The sequence below is a fragment of the Pleurodeles waltl genome, chromosome 3_1, assembly GCF_031143425.1.
Source record: "Pleurodeles waltl isolate 20211129_DDA chromosome 3_1, aPleWal1.hap1.20221129, whole genome shotgun sequence".
NCBI lineage: Eukaryota > Metazoa > Chordata > Amphibia > Caudata > Salamandridae > Pleurodeles > Pleurodeles waltl.
In genome coordinates this window covers 1,152,943,414-1,152,960,785 of record NC_090440.1, presented here as the reverse complement: position 1 = coordinate 1,152,960,785, position 17,372 = coordinate 1,152,943,414, and positions in this window count along the sequence as shown.

Genomic DNA, 17,372 nt, shown 5'->3' with positions numbered 1-17,372 from the left:
GTCAGGAAGCCTAACAAACTCTTGCACTGAAAACAATGAAGAAAAGATGAAGTGATTCCATTAAGTGCTAGATTTCTCACAAATCTGAGTGAGTTATCATTCAAGCAAATGGCGAGCTAATAATTTTAGAGGCCTGAAGTAGTTATAAAACTTTGCACAAGAGGGAGGTATTTCAGGCACCTGGTGGAGTATTTTTATTCATATTATTAATTAATAATTTAATTTTGAAAACGAAGAGCCTGATTTTGAGTTTGGCAGATCAGTTACTTCATCAGAAATATAAAGAAAATCTCATCTGTTTTATTATAAGGGCAATTGGAAGTAATGCACTTGTAATAAGGCGGACAGAATATTCATAAAGTTTGTGAAGGGGTACTCATCAACCAAACTCTAAATCAGGCCCATATTCTTATAGAAAAAACATTCTAAAATATATGCACAAATACTTGCAACCAACTTGTTACTTTAAAATCATCTTGAGTTAAAAATAAGCAACTTCAACAAGAAGCTATAAAAGCCTGTACATCCCATGAATAGATTTCAAAGTGCCCTAGGTAAAGTGCATCATTCATTGTTCAAAAGTTATCAGGTTAGATATGTTAGACTTGGTTATTTCAATTATCCATTAATTTTATTAAGAATTATGCTGCATAATAGGTGAACCTGGTGGAGTTCTACGATCTAGCATTGTCTTTGAGAAAGAAGGGAATTGACCATTCACAGATGTTGAAAGATGACCTCTTATATTTTGGGAGTGATGACCACTTAGGGGACATGGGTGTTATAATTCATAATCTTGGACACTATCATTTAAAGACCTTGAAAATTCATTATAATTCTTAGTGGAACCGCCATTCACACACCCTCGGGAACTGTTATTCACAGACCTGGAGTAAAAGCCATTCACAGATCATAAGGAATCTGCTGTGACAGAGCATGGGAATCTCCGTTTACAGGCATGGAGTGAGGGGTTTCAATGAAGAAACTGTCTGTTGTAGACCTGGAGAATTGTCTTTCACAGACCTGACAGAACTGGCATTTACAGACCTAGAGGTCTTGTCAGTGATGGCCATGGATGTACTGCTATTCACAGACTGGCAGAATTTCTATTGACTGGTTCAGAGGACTCTGCATTCACCAATGCAGTTGACTTGACATTCACAGACCTGGGGAAATGACCTTTACTAACTAAGAGAACTAACATCTACTCACCACGTGAAATCATCTTCCACGGATTTGGGGAAATATTTTCCCATCACTAGACAATCTTTGCTCACATGCCTTGAGAGGATTCATCATATGGTAACCATCAGTTTAAAGACCTACCCTTTCAGGCACATAGTGGGTTTATCATTTGAGACTTTATGAAATCGTCATTCTTCAACCTTGAGGAATAGTCATTCAAAGACCTTGGGGAATCACTATTCATGGATATTTAAATTTACCCAACTAAAATATGTGGAGGGAGCTTTCATCACAGACCTAGACTAACTGGCATTGCTTTCAAAGGCCTTTGGGAAATGTGTTTCACAGATCTCAGCGGATCTTCATTCACAAATACGGGGAGGTGAAATTCACAGAACTGGATGGTTAATTAATTACAGGTTTTGTAGAATTGCCATTCACAGACCTTGACAGAATCATCATTTTAGGAGTGGGCCAGAGGATAATTCCCCACACACAGTAAATAATCATTTACATGTTCATGCTACTGGACTGCCAGGTCCCAAAATCAATGAAGTTACTTCACAGACACAACAGAGTATCTGATAATGTAGGTGGATGCAGGACAAACAAGGTACAGTCAGTCAACAAATGTATCATTTATCTAGTGGTGAAGTAAAAACATAGCAACAAGTTAGGATGGCGAACAGAACATCTGATAACAGTAGAGGGTGAGACATACCAGAAAGCAGCAGAGAATAAGACAAAGGGTCATCCAACATCATTAGAGATTTAGAATGAGCAGAAGGTGGTGATTGGTAGACTAGATGTTACAACAGCTGTTGGGGGTACATGTTAGCATTCATAGAGAAGCTGGATTGTTAGTCTTCAGAGGTGATGGATGGTTAGATGATTTGACAATGCATCTATGCCTCATTTCAATCAAGCTCGTGCCCACCCAGTGGAAGCAGGAGACAGGAAGCAGGAACGAACATTCATCAATCACAGCATCAACATTAGAAACTGCGTTGAGAGCAGCTCAGGAAATTAGGAGTAGTTCTCTCAGTGTATGTTGGCACTACGTCCTGTTTTGTTGCTTGCCATTTTCCTTTCACTGGTTTCTGCATCGTCCTTTATTTCTTCATATGCATTGGAGAACTTGCATGGTTCAGGAGTAAAAAATCAACTGAGCCTCTAACAACCAGCTTCTTCAGGGGAGGCAAATGGCCCACGGAAGGTCCCAGAGAGCTTATGGCCCGAGACACTGCTTGTTGCTCAGTGCTCTGCGGTTCTATCACAAGAAGTATGTCCTGCTGAGCCTCCTTTCAGCCTTAGCTCCTGCCTTCTCAGTACCTCCCAAGACACTTGACCTGGGTTCGTAAACTTCAGTGACATATCCTAACCACACCACAGGGAGCCGAGGGGTTGGCTGGCTGTTTGAGTCTGCTCTACGGTCATCAACGCTGGTTAGTTGGGGTTTAATCCAGGTATGAATAAGGCTCAACCTATCTCTAATACTCCTGAAACAACATCTGTAAATTAGTTGATAGAGTCAAAGATTAGAATAATAATTGAAAGTTTTGTCCTATACAAACACGTCAAGTGGAAACATACTGCACCTCCACTGTCACCTCCTCAATTCAATGTAATTTATAGTAGTATTCTAAATCCTGTGGGTGGTTATGGAGTTGAAAAACAATTATTTTCTCCTTTTCTTGGTGCTACATAACTGCTATCAAGCTATGACTGTTAAAAAGCTCAGAAGTACACTATGGGGGTGATTCTAACCCTGGCGGTCGGTGTTAAAGCGGCGGCCAACCCGCCAACAGGCTGGCGGTCCAAAAAATGGAATTCTGACCCTGGCGGGAACCGCCAACACAGCCCGCCAACTTAACACTCCGACCGCCGCGGCGGTACAGACAAACAGCGCGGCGGTCACCGCCAACAGGCAGGCGGCAGACAATGTACCGCCCACACTATCATAACTCACCAATCCGCCACCTTTTCCGGGGCGGGAGCACCGCCGATAAAAACACGGCGGAAACAGAGTACGAACGGGAAAACGCTCACCAAAACACACTCCACGAGTACGGAGGACAGCATGGAACCCGAATTAAACATCCTACCTGCTCTCGTCTACCTTCTCATCTACCACGAGTACGAAGTCCGGCGCAGACGACAACGGTGAGTACTGCACCTACGACACACGGGAGGGGGAGGACGAAAGGTTACGGGCACACACATATGCGACCCCCCCCCCCCCCAATCATGTACTCACCAATGCAGAGCACCAAGTCACAGTGACACCACCCAAACACCCCTGAAAAATGCTAGGACATAATCATATTTGGAATAAATATTTATGTACCAAAAAGCTCCAGAAAATTAGCGTACAACCATGAAAGATATCCACAACAAAACAAATGACATACACATCAGTGTATAACTGAAGTACCAAGTCCTGCACATCCTACGAATTCAGCATGTCCGTGGGCCAAAGTCTTGAGAAACAAGGGCAAAGCCCACACAGGAGACCTGAGTCCTTTGGAGAGAACACTGCAGGGGCATCAGATGTAAAAACTACAGGCACCTCAGGGGGAAGGGAAGGGGGGGGCACCACAGCCACATGAGTCCACGACGCCAGATCCACGAGGAGCCACCATGCCCACGGGACCATCCTGGGGAGTGCAAAGCCACAGTCTCTCAATGTCCCTACAGTGGGTGGGCTGCCCACTGGACCATCCTGGGGAGTGCAAAGCCACAGTCTCTCAATGTCTCTACAGTGGGTGGGCTGCCCACTGGGCCATCCTGGGGAGTGCAAAGCCACAGTCTCTCAAGTCTCTGCAGTGGGTGGATTGCCCACTGGACCATCCTGGGGAGTGCAAAGCCACAGTCTCTCAATGTCTCTACAGTGGGTGGGCTGCCCACTGGGCCATCCTGGGGAGTGCAAAGCCACAGTCTCTCAATGTCTCTACAGTGGGTGGGCTGCCCACTGGACCATCCTGGGGAGTGCAAAGCCACAGTCTCTCAATGTCTCTACAGTGGGTGGATTGCCCACTGGGCCATCCTGGGGAGTGCAAAGCCACAGTCTCTCAATGTCTCTACAGTGGGTGGGCTGCCCACTGGACCATCCTGGGGAGTGCAAAGCCACAGTCTCTCAATGTCTCTACAGTGGGTGGATTGCCCACTGGACCATCCTGGGGAGTGCAAAGCCACAGTCCATCAGGTGGATGACAGTCTCCACTGGTCAAGGAGGAGGCATGGTGGGCACAGTGAACCATCAACGGTGCTTGAGACGGCGGTGCTCTGTTCAGCGGTGCTTGAGACGGCGGGGCCCAGCGGAGCGGTGCTTGAGACGGCGGGGCCCAGCGGAGCGGTGCTTGAGAGGAAGGGCCCAGCGGAGCGGTGCTTGAGAAGAAGGGCCCAGCGGAGCGGTGCTTGACAGGAAGGGCCCAGCGGAGCGGTGCTTGAGACGGCGGGGCCCAGCAGAGCGGTGCTTGAGAGGAAGGGGCCAGCGGTGCTTGAAATGAAGGGCCCAGCGGAGCGGTGCGTGAGAGGAAGGGCCCAGCGGAGCGGTGCTTGAGAGGAAGGGCCCAGCGGAGCGGTGCTTGACAGGAAGGGCCCAGCGGAGCGGTGCTTGACAGGAAGGGCCCAGCGGAGCGGTGCATGAGACGGCGGGGCCCAGCGGAGCGGTGCTTGAGAGGAAGGGCCCAGCGGAGCCGTGCTTGAAATGAAGGGCCCAGCGGAGCGGTGCTTGACAGGAAGGGCCCAGCGGAGCGGTGCTTGAGACGGCGGGGCCCAGCGGAGCGGTGCTTGAGAGGAAGGGCCCAGCGGAGCGGTGCTTGAAATGAAGGGCCCAGCGGAGCGGTGCTTGACAGGAAGGGCCCAGCGGAGCGGTGCTTGAGACGGCGGGGCCCAGCGGAGCGGTGCTTGAAATGAAGGGCCCAGCGGAGCGGTGCGTGAGAGGAAGGGCCCAGCGGAGCGGTGCTTGAGAGGAAGGGCCCAGCGGAGCGGTGCTTGACAGGAAGGGCCCAGCGGAGCGGTGCTTGAGACGGCGGGGCCCAGCGGAGCGGTGCTTGACAGGAAGGGCCCAGCGGAGCGGTGCTTGAGACGGCGGGGCCCAGCGGAGCAGTGCTTGAGAGGAAGGGCCCAGTGGAGCGGTGCTTGAGAAGAAGGGCCCAGCGGAGCGGTGCTTGAGACGGCGGGGCCCAGCGGAGCTGTGCTTGAAATGAAGGGCCCAGCGGAGCGGTGCGTGAGAGGAAGGGCCCAGCGGAGCGGTGCTTGAGAGGAAGGGCCCAGCGGAGCGGTGCTTGACAGGAAGGGCCCAGCGGAGCGGTGCTTGAGACGGCGGGGCCCTGTTCAGCGGTGCCTATCTCCACGGCGGGGCCCTGTTCAGCGGTGCTCTTCTGCACCGCGGGCCCTGTTCAGCGGTGCCTATCTCCACGGCGGGGCCCTGTTCAGCGGTACTCTTCTGCACCGCGGGCCCTGTTCAGCGGTGCCTATCTCCACGGCGGGGCCCTGTTCAGCGGTACTCTTCTGCACCGCGGGCCCTGTTCAGCGGTGCCTATCTCCACGGCGGGGCCCTGTTCAGCGGTACTCTTCTGCACCGCGGGCCCTGTTCAGCGGTGCTCATCCAGCAGGTCAAGGGAGGCAGACCTGGCCTGGACTCCCTGTTCAGTCGCCCTCGGACCGTGACGTTTCTGGACCCTTCGGGGACGGACTCCTGGCCTCCTTAGTGTCCTCCTTCCCAGCTGGGATGTGGCATGTGGGGTCCACCTTCTCCGCGCTCCTGCTGCCCTTCCGCTCCTTTGATGGGGCTCTCGGGCCCTTGCCTCCCCCAGATGGTGTGGGTGGTGAAGTGGCCGCACATTGCTCCTTGGGGTCAGCCCTGTCGGTCCTCGCACGGCGGTCCTTGGTTTTGCGGGTCCTCTTGCCGGGGGGGGGGCTGGACGTGTCCTTGCTGCTGATCGATGTGTCACTGCTGGCAAAGGGTGGGCTCCAGAACCCAGGCACAACAGTGACACCCGAAGCTGGGCTGGTGGTGGTGGCTGCGGTGCTCTTGGGACTCTTTGAAGATGGAGGGGGGAGGTCATCGGGGGGAAAGAGGTTAAGGTTAGCCAGGAAAAGTTTTTTAGGGCCAAGGTAAAGGGTAGGAGAAGTGGAGATGGAAGTGGAGGTAGAGGAGGTGGTTGTAGGAGAGTCAGGTGTGCTGTCATTGGGTGAAGGTGCTGGTGCTGTAGGCTGTCGTGAGGTGGATGGCTGTTGGGTGGGTGGCTGCCTGCGTTTGTGTGTCTTGGAAGAGGGGGTGACAGACACAGTGGGAGAGGACACAGGGGACGTGTACATGGCAGTGGGGGTGGTGACTGCACGAGTGTGGACTGTACTGGAGGGTGAGGTGGTGATGGAAGCACTGGCTGATGTTGGGGTGCATGCAGGTGTGAGTGTAGACGTCACAGGGAGGGAGGAGGGAGACGAGGAGGAGGGGGACACAGGGGTGGCAGTGGCTGTTGGCATGTCTGCATCTGGGTGTTGCTCGGGAGAGTGTTTGCGGGATCTATGGTGCTTGTGTTTGGATGAGCTGCTCTTGGGTGTTGAGGTGTGTGCAGGCTGGTCTGATGGTGTGGATGGGATAGGCTGAGGAACAGGAGACAGAGACAGGCTGGAGGCAGTCAGAAGAGGGAGGCTGGAAACAGGGACAATGGCTGCCGTCAGTGCTGAGGCCAGAGCAGTGAACGCTCGTTGATGGGCAGCCTGACCCGAATGAATGCCTTCCAGGTACGCATTGCTCTGTTGCACCTCCCTTTGCACACCCTGGATGGCATTCAGAAGGGTCGTCTGCCCAACAATGAGCGTCCTTACCAGGTCAATGAGCTCCGCACTGAGGGCAGCAGGGGCAACAGGGGCAGGGGCTGAGGTGCCTGGGGCGAAGGAGACGCGCGCCTTCCTGGGCGAAGCGGCACGGAGCGAAGACTGAGGGGCTGCTGGGAGGGCGGGGCTGGTGCGCTGGGTGGCGGCTGTACCTGTAGAGGCGGGGGGCACGGATGTTGCCGCCACCCCTAGGGAGCTCCCATCCGAGGACGTGTCGCTTTCGCTGCTCTCACCAGCGGTCCCCGTCGTGGTGCTCCCCTCGCCCTCCGGATCACTGGTGCCCTCGGTGTCTGTTCCTGGGCCCACCGGGGCCTTGTGTCCTGCAGCTCCCTCGTGCTCCGATGCCATATCTCCTCCGCCTGATGATGCTAATGCACACATGCACAAGAAGATGAAGAGAAAGGGTGGGGGGAGAAAAAAGAAGACCAGGTTGAGTGCATGCAATGTCAACACCGTTGGCGGAGAGGACAGACACAGGTGCCTAATGCACTAAGCCGCGCATTCGGGGTACACTACTCAGTACTACTGACTAAGACAACAGGCCAAGAGACGTCAAACGCGCACATGGGAGATGCTGGACCTTCAATGGCTGTACTTGTCACCCTACAGAGGTGGGGGCCGGGGGCACAGGGCCATGCCTAAGGGAGAGGACTACACTACAGAAAGCGCCCTGGCCTAATGTCACCCACAGCCCTCCTCCCCCACCCAGACGCCTCCACTGCGCAGAAAGATAGGAGAATGTGCTGATACTCACCCCCTTGTGTCTGCTGTTATGTCTTAAAGCGCCCATCCAATTCAGGGTAGGCCACCGCCAGGATCCGGGACATCAGGGGGGTCATGGTGCGACTGGCACCCCTCCTAGGTTGGGAGGCCATCCCCAGCAGTGTTTCTGCGGTCTTCCTTGTTCCGCGGCGGATGTCCTTCCACCTCTTGCGGCAGTGGGTGCCCCGTCTGTTGTGGACCCCCAAGGTCCGGACTTCCTTGGCGATGGCATGCCAAATATCGATCTTCTGATGGGCGCTGACCTATTAGACATGTACAGGGTGGAAAGGAGGAAATCATCAATGGCCTGCATGTTAGATGTAATTGGCCCCCCCCCACCCACTTTGCCATATGGCACATGCTCTCATCTGTCGGGCGTTGCACTCCTCATTCGCCCCCCACCCCACCAACTTACATCCACCCCAATCCACACAGGCATAGCCCATTCCATTAGCACCCGGGGTACTCACTTGTTGGTCTGGAGGACCGTAGAGTAGCGCATACTGGGGGAGGACCCCATCCACGAGCTTGTCCAATTCTTCAGACGTGAAGGCAGGGGCCCTTTCCCCAGTCGCAGCAGCCATTGTATCTTCCAGACCGAGGTCACAGCAGCACTTGCAGTATAGGTCCTCTCCTGTGGATGATCAGGTCTCGAGTGATTAAGCAGATAGAAAATGGCGGTCACGTCCGCGGCGGTGCGTACCGCGGCGGTGCGTACCGCGACCGCCGGCGCACTTCGTTATTGGCTCCTGAAACCCATAGGCTTCAATGTTAACCAATGCGGCTTTGCGCCGCGGTCTTCGACCGCCTACCGCCACGGTGTGCCCCGCCAGCGCAGTGAGCTCACATCCCATTGTCCCACTTCACAGGTCAGGCAGCCGCCATTTCAAGGGCCCACATGGCTTAATTTTGACTGCGACACACAGGCCTAGGCCTTGCATTGCCACACATACACGCCTTTCAACCCATTGCCATTCTTTAACTGTGCAAGCTGTCTGTACGTACCTGTGGTTTGGCTGACTCTGTGCTCCATGTTGTCCTTCCTAGGCACCGTCCGCTGGGACTTGGGATGAGAAGGAGGAATCCTCGCGTGTACCGACCGCTGGTGGACCTGTCGACAATGGAAGAACGCCATATAATCCTTCGATACCGACTTGACCGTGCCACTATCCATGAACTGTGTGCCCAGCTGGAGCCAGCCCTGATGTCCCCCATCCGCCAACCCACAGGGATTCCCCCTCTGGTGTAGGTTTTGTCAGTCCTCCATTTTTTGGCCAGTGGGTCATTCCAGACCACAGTGGCCATGTCATCTGGAATGTCTCAGCCTATGTTTTCTAAGATTTTGAGCAGAGTGTTGTCTGCCCTGATGAAACTCATGCGGAGCTACATCATTTTCCCCGAGGAGGGTGACTTGCCCACAGTGAAGGGTGATTTCTATGCCCTTGGACATATCCCCAACATCATTGGTGCCATTGATGGGACCCATGTGGCTTTGGTACCCCCAAAAGACGATGAGCAGGTGTACCGAAACAGAAAGAATTATCATTCGATGAATGTCCAGGTGGTCTGTTTGGCTGACCAGTACATCTCCCATGTAAATGCCAAGTTCCCAGGGTCAGTGCATGACGCGTATGTGATGCGAAATAGCAGCATCCCCTATGTGATGGAGCAGCTACAGAGACAACGTGTGTGGCTAATAGGTGACTCTGGTTACCCCAACCTGCCGTGGCTACTGACCCCAGTAAGGAATCCCCGGACAAGGGCAGAGGAACGCTACAATGAGGTCCATGGGCGTACAAGGAGGGTGATTGAGCGAACCTTTGGCCTCCTGAAGGCCAGGTTTAGGTGCCTGCATATGACTGGTGGATCCCTAATGTACTCACCAAAGAAGGTGTGCCATATCATCGTGGCGTGCTGTATGCTTCACAACCTGGCTTTGCGACGCCAGGTGCCTTTCCTGCAGGAGGATGGTCCAGATGGTGGTGTTGTAGAAGCCGTGGAGCCTGTGGAGAGTGAAGAGGAGGAAGACTCTGAGGACGACACAGACAATAGGGACAGAGTGATACAACAGTATTTCCAGTAACACCCAGGTAAGAATCACCCACGCCATTTCACAATTGCTTCTAGCCTCCTGCATCTATACTTTCTGTAGTTCCCCACAGATGTTTTTTATTAATTTATGCCTTTCCCTTCCCTTCTCATTGCTGTCTGACTCAGTACCTGACTTCTGCTTGGTTCGCCCATGAAATACAGCGTATTGACATTGGTATGTTGTCATGACTAATTGACAGAACAGAAATTGAACAGTAATATGTTATCCCTTTGTTAATAATACAGCATGACTCAAAACAGGTTTGTGTGCAAAATGTGATTTATTTACAGTGCTAGATACCGGTACATATGATTCTAAGGGTGATGGGTGGGGGTGGAGGAATATCCATGGCAGAGTCCAGTTCTCAGTCTCACAGGTGCATTGTTCTTTTGCCTCTGGAAGTATGGAGCATAGGCAGTTCATGGTTGGACAGGGTGGCAATGTGGGACAGTGGGAAGACTTGAGGGGGTATGTCCTGCTGGCGGGGGTCTTGACATCCTACTCTGTCTTTTTCTTTGGTCTCAGGCTCCTCTTACGGGGTGGTTGTTCTTCAGCAGGAGGTGGGGTTCTGGGGGGCTGTCGAGGTGTTGGGACCTCCTGTCCACTAGCGCCTGCGGAGGTGGTAGGCTGTTCCTGGTCCGGCCTAGTGACAGGGGCCCTGTGTGGTGCACCATGGTCCCGCAACGCGTCCTCTATCCTGTGGAGGGCCAGGACGATGGTCCCCATTGCGGTCCCGATGATTCTCAGCTCCTCCCTGAACCCCATGTACCGTTCTTCCTGCTGTGCCTGGATCTCAGTGAACCTGGCCAGTACCGTCGCCATCGTCTCTTGGGAGTGGTGGTAGGCCCCCATGATGGTGGTGAGGGCCTCTTGGGGAGTGGGTTCCCTGGGCCTCTCCTCCCCCCCCTGTCGCACAGCAGCCCTCCGAGCTGCCCGGTTTCCCCCGGCCTCTGTCCCCTGGCCGGTGTGCCCGCTCCCACTGCCCCCAGGTCCCTGTTGTTGTTGGCGTGTCGGGTTAGCCTGGGTGCCCTGTAGTGGCAGACACACCGCTGATTGAGCTGTCCTAGAGACAGAGGCATGGGCCCGCTGTGTGGGAGCTGTGCTGGTGTCGGCAGAGGGGGTCGGGTCTGGTGTGGCCTGTGTCTGGGTGAGGGGAACCGACTGCCCAGAGGTCCCCGATGGTCCGGGCTGGTCATCAGGTTCACTGTCGACAGAGCTGCTATCCTCAGTGTGGGCCTGTTCCGGTGGTGGGATGGAGACTTCTGGACCCTCCTGGCTGGTGTGTTGTCGTTCGGGTCCTGCATGGGGTAAGAGAGTTTGGTTATTGTTTCTGTGTGTGCAATAGCATGCGTGTTGTGGGTGCCCTTGTCCCCCAGTGCAGGCATTCCCTGGAGGGAGGTGTTGTGAGGGTATTTAGTAGGGGGGAGGGGTTAGTGCAGTGGTCATGCTTAGGTGATGGGTGCCCATGGTTTGTGTTGGCATGCAGGAGTTGGTGTTGGGATGGGTGGGTTGTGCTGGTGAGACATTGTCAGGAAGGATGTGTGCTGGGGGGTTGGGGGTGAGGGTGGGGGTGTGGGTTGGCATGCTGGTGGGGTGTGGGGGATATAGTAGTTGAGATGGGACTTACCAGAGTCCATTCCTCCGGCTACTCCTGCGAGGCCCTGAGGATGCAGGATGGTCAAGACCTCTTGCTCCCACGATGTAAATTCGGGAGGGGTGGGTGGGGGTCCGCCGCCAGTCTTCTGGACTGCGATGTTGTGCCTGGAGACCATCGATCGGACCTTCCCCCGTAGGTCGTTCCATCTTTTGCGGATGTCCTCCCTATTCCTGGGATGCTGTCCCACCGCGTTGACCCTGTCCACGATCCGCTGCCATAGCTCCGCCTTCCTGGCTATACTGGTGTGCTGCACCTGCGAGCCGAAGAGCTGGGGTTCCACTCTTAGGATTTCCTCCACCATGACCCGGAGTTCTTGGTCCGAAAATCGTGGATGCCTTTGGGGTGCCATGGGGTGGTGTGGGTGAGGTGTGGGGTGGTGTATGTGATGAGGAGTGTGTTGGTGAGTGGTGCTTTGTGCTACTATGTGGTGTGTGTGATGGTGTAGTGTGCCTCAGTGTGTCTTGCTTTGGATTGTCTGCAGTGTCTCTCTCTCCTTCTCTCAATAATTGGGGTCGCAGGGGTTTGTGGGTGATGTGGGTGTGTGTTTTATAGTTGGTTGATTGTGTGGGAGTGGTGTGTGTATGTGTATCAGGTGTGTGTTTTTCAAATTGTCCAATGTGGCTGTGTTTTGGTGATGTGTGTGTATTCTGACCGCGGCGATGTGTAGCGCCAATGGAATACCGCGTTTGAATGACCGCCGTGTGGATTCGCGGGTCGTAATGGCATGGGCGTATTTCTGTTGGCGTGACAGTGGAGGTTTGGTCATCTCCAGTTTATCGCTGCCCGCCGATGTGGCGGGCTGCAGTGGAGGACGGATTTTTGGAGGTTTGGCCGTTGTGGGTCAGAATGACCGTGGCGGTTGACCGTGGCCGCGGCGGTGTTATGGCGGTCTTCTGACCGGCGGTAAGGGCATTTTACCGCCGAGGTCAGAATCACCCCCTATATGTGAAGAGACAAAGCGTGGCCAAGGGAAAGCTTAATCAACTTCTGCATTCCCTACTATTCTTGTGATTTTTTTCTACTGCAAAATCCTTGGCCACTGATGCACCTGATTTGTTAAAAAAAAAAAAAAAAAAAGGAAAACCCTGAACCTCCTCTTTTACAGGTAGTCTCTCCAAGTGAATACACCGTAGAAGGTGTTCCTGTGCAAAAAGCCCTGATAACGTTAAGCAATAATAATGTTCTGTCACAAGAAAATATATCCAAGATCACTAAGATTATCGAAGAATGCACGAATGGAAAACCTCCATTGGATTTCACTGGGCCTGACATTCATTTAAGCACACTTACTCATAGAAGAAGGAAGACAACTCTGAATAAAACCTCAAAAGTAACAGTGGAAGTGTTTAATAGCCGTCCAAGTGAGGATCCAGATAGGATAGATGATCTCTCCTGTTCACCTGGTTTACTCATAAATAACTCTTACCACCCACCAGGAGATTATGTACACTTCTCTGACGCTCTTTATGCTTTCAAAAGAATCTTAGAATCTAGGATGAAGCTGTTTGAAAAAACAAGTACAAATTCTGATCTCATCCTAGAAACCTTAATAGTTATCTTAAGTTCCATCAATCCACTTGTATAGCCTCCTTCAACCCTTCCAAATTCAGAAGAGTTTAGGTCTAATGATCATGCCCTGGCTTCTACCAAGGAAGGTAAGGAAGGTAAGGAAGGCAAGGAAGAAACCAATTAGGAAGAAGTGAATGGCAACTCAAGCAGGAAAAGCTTGTGTGAACTTTAAAAAGAAGCATGATAGCAAGGACTGAGTGATATTTAATGCTTTGTTTTTATGCATTGTTTGAACTATTCACTGAAGAGAAGTCAACTTCCCATCAAACCTCTCCCTTTCCTCTATACGTTCTATTGATCCCTCTTACTTCTCCATATTGAAGAAACAGTTGAAAAGAAAGGACAAGAAAGACATACAAAAGTAGACTCTGGAGTAAAGTGATCTCTACATTGGGAGGACCAAAGCTTAAAAGAAACAGAAAAAGAAAAAAAATCAAAGCACAGAATTACCAGATAAAGGGGGTGATTCTAACCCTGGCGGTCGGTTTTAAAGCGGCGGCCAACCCGCCAACAGGCTGGCAGTAAAAAATATGGGATTCTGACCCTGGCGGGAACCGCCAACACAGACAGCCACTTTAACACTCCGCCCGCCACGGCGGTACAAACAAACAGCGCGGCGGTCACCGCCAACAGCCAGGCGGCAGCCAATGTACCGCCCACACTATCACAACTCACCAATCCGCCACCTTTTCCGGGGCGGGAGCACCGCCGATAAAAACACAGCGGAAACAGACTACGGACGGGAAAACGCTCACCACTACGCACTCCAGGAGGAAGGAGGACAGCATGGAACCCGAATTAAACATCCTACCTGCTCTCGTCTACCTTCTCATCTACCACGAGTACGAAGTCCGGCGCAGACGACAACGGTGAGTACTGCACCTACGACACACGGGAGGGGGGAGGACGAAAGGTTACGGGCACACACACATGCGCCCCCCCCCCCCCCAACTATGTACACACCAATGCAGAGCAACAAGTCACAGTGACACCACCCAAACACCCCTGAAAAATGCTAGGACATAATCAAATTTTGAATAAATATTTATGTACCAAAAAGCTCCTGAAAATTATCGTACAACCATGAAAGATATTCACAACAAAACTAATGACATACACATCAGTGTATAACTGAAGTAACAAGTCCTGCACATCCTACGAATTCATCATGTCCGTGGGCCAAAGTTTTGAGAAACAAGGGCAAAGCCCACACAGGAGACCTGAGTCCTTTGGAGAGAACACTGCAGGGGCATCAGATGTAAAAACTACAGGCACCTCAGGGGGAAGGGAAGGGGGGGCACCACAGCCACATGAGTCCACGACGCCAGATCCACGAGGAGCCACCATGCCCACTGTACCATCCTGGGGAGTGCAAAGCCACAGTCTCTCAATGTCTCTACAGTGGGTGGGCTGCCCACCGTACCATCCTGGGGAGTGCAAAGCCACAGTCTCTCAATGTCTCTACAGTGGGTGGGCTGCCCACCGTACCATCCTGGGGAGTGCAAAGCCACAGTCTCTCAATGTCTCTACAGTGGGTGGGCTGCCCACTGTACCATCCTGGGGAGTGCAAAGCCACAGTCCATCAGGTGGATGACAGTCTCCACTGGTCAAGGAGGAGGCATGGTGGGCACAGTGAACCATAAACAGTGATTGAGACGGCGGTGCCCAGCGGAGCGGTGCGTGAGATGAAGGGCCCAGCGGAGCGGTGCTTGAGAAGAAGGGCCCAGCGGAGAGGTGGAGAGACAGCGGTGCCCAGCGGAGCGGTGCTTGAGAAGAAGGGAACAGCGGAGCGGTGCTTGAGAAGAAGGGCCCAGCGGAGAGGTGGAGAGACAGCGGTGCCCAGCGGAGCGGTGCTTGAGATGAAGGGCCCAGCGGAGCGGTGCTTGAGACGGCGGTGCACAGCGGAGCGGTGCTTGAGATGAAGGGCCCAGCGGAGCGGTGCTTGAGACGGCGGTGCCCAGCGGAGTGGTGCTTGAGATGAAGGGCCCAGCGGTGCGGTGCTTGAGAAGAAGGGCCCAGCGGAGAGGTGGAGAGACAGCGGTGCTTGAGAAGAAGGGCCCAGCGGAGCGGTGCTTGAGAAGAAGGGCCCAGCGGAGAGGTGGAGAGACAGCGGTGCCCAGCGGAGCGGTGCTTGAGATGAAGGGCCCAGCGGAGCGGTGCTTGAGACGGCGGTGCCCAGCGGAGCGGTGCATGACAGGAAGGGCCCAGCGGAGCGGTGCTTGAGATGAAGGGCCCAGCGGAGCGGTGCTTGAGATGAAGGGCCCAGCGGAGCGGTGCTTGAGACGCCGGTGCCCAGCGGAGCGGTGCATGACAGGAAGGGCCCAGCGGAGCGGTGCTTGAGATGAAGGGCCCAGCGGAGCGGTGTTTGAGATGAAGGGCCCAGCGGAGTGGTGCCTGAGATGAAGGGCCCAGCGGAGCGGTGCTTGCCAGGAAGGGCCCAGCGGAGCGGTGCTTGACAGGAAGGGCCCAGCGGAGCGGTGCTTGACAGGAAGGGCCCAGCGGAGCGGTGTTTGAGATGAAGGGCCCAGCGGAGCGGTGATTGACAGGAAGGGCCCAGCGGAGCGGTGCTTGAGACGGCGGTGCCCAGCGGAGCGGTGCATGACAGGAAGGGCCCAGCGGAGCGGTGCTTGACAGGAAGGGCCCAGCGGAGCGGTGCTTGAGATGAAGGGCCCAGCGGAGCGGTGCTTGAGATGAAGGGCCCAGCGGAGCGGTGCTTGACAGGAAGGGCCCAGCGGAGTGGTGCTTGACAGGAAGGGCCCAGCGGAGCGGTGCTTGACAGGAAGGGCCCAGCGGAGCGGTGTTTGAGATGAAGGGCCCAGCGGAGCGGTGCTTGACAGGAAGGGCCCAGCGGAGCGGTGCTTGAGACGGCGGTGCCCAGCGGAGCGGTGCATGACAGGAAGGGCCCAGCGGAGCGGTGCTTGACAGGAAGGGCCCAGCGGAGCGGTGCTTGACAGGAAGGGCCCAGCGGAGCGGTGTTTGAGATGAAGGGCCCAGCGGAGCGGTGCTTGACAGGAAGGGCCCAGCGGAGCTGTGCTTGAGACGGCGGTGCCCAGCGGAGCGGTGCATGACAGGAAGGGCCCAGCGGAGCGGTGCTTGAGATGAAGGTCCCAGCGGAGCGGTGATTGACAGGAAGGGCCCAGCGGAGAGGTGGAGAGACAGCGGTGCCCAGCGGAGCGGTGCTTGAGACGGCGGGGCCCTGTTCAGCGGTGCTCTTCTCCACGGCGGGCCCTGTTCAGAGGTGCTCTTCTGCACCGCGGGCCCTGTTCAGCGGTGCCTATCTTCACGGCGGGGCCCTGTTCAGCGGTGCCTATCTTCACGGCGGGGCCCTGTTCAGCGGTGCTCTTCTCCACGGCGGGCCCTGTTCAGCGGTGCTCTTCTGCACCGCGGGCCCTGTTCAGCGGTGCCTATCTTCACGGCGGGGCCCTGTTCAGCGGTGCTCTTCTCCACGGCGGGCCCTGTTCAGCGGTGCTCTTCTGCACCGCGGGCCCTGTTCAGCGGTGCTCTTCTCCACGGCGGGCCCTGTTCAGCGGTGCTCTTCTGCACGGCGGGCCCTGTTCAGCGGTGCCTATCTTCACGGCGGGGCCCTGTTCAGCGGTGCTCTTCTCCACGGCGGGGCCCTGTTCAGCGGTGCTCTTCTCAACGGCGGGCCCTGTTCAGTGGTGCTCTTCTGCACCGCGGGCCCTGTTCAGCGGTGCTCTTCTCCACGGCGGGTCCTGTTCAGCGGTGCTCTTCTGCACCGCGGGCCCTGTTCAGCGGTGCTCTTCTCCACGGCGGGCCCTGTTCAGCGGTGCTCTTCTGCACCGCGGGCCCTGTTCAGCGGTGCCTATCTTCACGGCGGGGCCCTGTTCAGCGGTGCTCTTCTCCACGGCGGGGCCCTGTTCAGCGGTGCTCTTCTCCACGGCGGGCCCTGTTCAGCGGTGCTCTTCTGCACCGCGGGCCCTGTTCAGCGGTGCTCTTCTCCACAGCGGGCCCTGTTCAGCGGTGCTCTTCTGCACCGCGGGCCCTGTTCAGCGGTGCCTATCTTCACGGCGGGCCCTGTTCAGCGGTGCTCTTCTCCACGGCGGGCCCTGTTCAGCGGTGCTCTTCTGCACCGCGGGCCCTGTTCAGCGGTGCTCTTCTCCACGGCGGGCCCTGTTCAGCGGTGCCTATCTTCACGGCGGGGCCCTGTTCAGCGGTGCTCTTCTCCACGGCGGGCCCTGTTCAGCGGTGCTCTTCTGCACTGCGGGCCCTGTTCAGCGGTGCCTATCTTCACGGCGGGGC